We start from the raw sequence: 1974 nt of genomic DNA, 5'->3' as shown, positions 1-1974 counted from the left end.
AAATAAAAGATCAAAATGATTAACAATGCAGATTTATTTTCACAGCCTTCTTTGGTCATATTTACCAAGGGTGCCAATAATTATGACCACGACTGTATATATGTGACCCTGGACCACAAAACCAGTCTTAAGTGTCAATTTTTCAAAATTGAGATTTATACGCCATCTGAAAGCTAAATAAATAAGCTTTCCATTGATGTATGGTTTGTTAGAATAGGACAATATTTAGACAAGATACAACTATTAGAGAATCTGAGGGTGCAAAAAAAAATCTAAATATTGAGAAAATCGCCTTTAAAGTTGTCCACATGAAGTCCTTATCAATGCATATTACTTATAATATATATATTTAATATATATATACTGTAGTTTCAGTGAAGTCAGTGACAATGCAGGATGGGAGCTTTTGCAGGCTGAAGAACAAAAACAAAATTAATTGACAGGGAATTAAACAAACAAATAACTAATCACACACACCCACACATTTCCGAATTACTAAGGAAATATGTAATATAGCTTTGCCCTTTTTTTCATGCTTTGTTATCAAATTTTGAAATATTTCAAAATGGTCTTATTACTAACAAAATACATAGAAATTAAAAAAAAAAAATTAAATGTAAAATTCCACTTGCACAAGCAATTAGACAACTTCCAAATGAAATGCATAGACCGAAAATCATTTTGAAATATATAACACACAACAAAGTCGAAGCAAAGGTCGTTTGAGCATTTTCAGAACGCACAGTACTGAATGCAAGTGTTTCTTCAGCTTTGAGCAGTGCAAGATAAAATAGTCAATAAACCATTAAAGATCATATTTCAATTCTCAGATACACAGAGCAGACATTTCATTAAACTCTCTGTTGCCTGAGCATTTCCAGATGATATACATAAAAATATCACAAGCAATATTGTTCCTAAGTGTCTAAATTCTGTGTAAAGATGAAAGCCATATACAATATGCCAGCTCTGACCTGCCTCACCTAGTATTAGAGGCGGCTTTGGTATTCTTAAAGCTCAGTTGCCACATTTTTATTTATTATTATTATTTGTCATTAGCATGTCAATCAGCACACTAAAAAAAATCAACTTTCAAACACAAAACAATGTTGTGATTTATGATGCATTAGATGCAGCTTCACAATGACAGTTACATTCAATTCAAAATGGCTCAATACGAATTACATTTCACTTAAGCACACATTTGAAATAACAACACAATATGTTTTAAACATCGTTATTATTGCCAAACATTCCAACAAGAGCTCAGTTATCCAGTTGTAAGTGCCAATGAAACAATAAGAAAAATGTAACATGTAAAAAGTTCAGCTGAACTTGTCCTAGAAGACCTGGCTGCTTTATGTGAACTGTAACAGTAACATCAACACATTAACTTAAAAGTCGTCCTCTTGCTCACATCTAATTAAAGTGACAGAGAATATTATAAATACTGAAAGCTGAACAATGATGGTTTGCTGCAGCATGGCACGCTGACTGACAGATGTAGTGTGGTATCAGCAAATCTCCACAATTCACGTGTCTCAGTCTTTTGAAAATATTATCTCACACAAAAATAGAACAATCCCTTGAAGCTGCCTTCAGTGAGAACAATCAACTGCATGTTTTTCACATTCACTGAATTCAAAAGTCGTAACATACAATCAACGCACGTGATTTTCTTTAAGCTAATGAGTGCTGGTCACTTTCAACAGCACACACACACTTGTTAATGAGCCTCAGATTGAAATTACACACATTTATCTTTAAACAGCCACTTTTTAAGTATTGTTGGTTCATGGTTAAAAACAACAGTGAGATATGAACTCGTAAATAGTCATTTTTAGTACTTTTTTAAAGGAACATGACATTTCAGTAATATTTTCAGTAAAGGGATTTTCCTTTCAAATGGAAACAAAAATATCCATATCTCACCTAAAACTCATCAGTTTTAAGTACATCAAGTTGGTAATCTTT

This window comes from Sinocyclocheilus anshuiensis, unplaced genomic scaffold (genome assembly GCF_001515605.1).
Source record: "Sinocyclocheilus anshuiensis isolate Anshui unplaced genomic scaffold, SAMN03320099.WGS_v1.1 scaffold579, whole genome shotgun sequence".
Classification (NCBI taxonomy): domain Eukaryota; kingdom Metazoa; phylum Chordata; class Actinopteri; order Cypriniformes; family Cyprinidae; genus Sinocyclocheilus; species Sinocyclocheilus anshuiensis.
The sequence above is the reverse complement of the archived record's forward strand: the minus strand, read 5'-3'. Positions refer to the sequence as shown.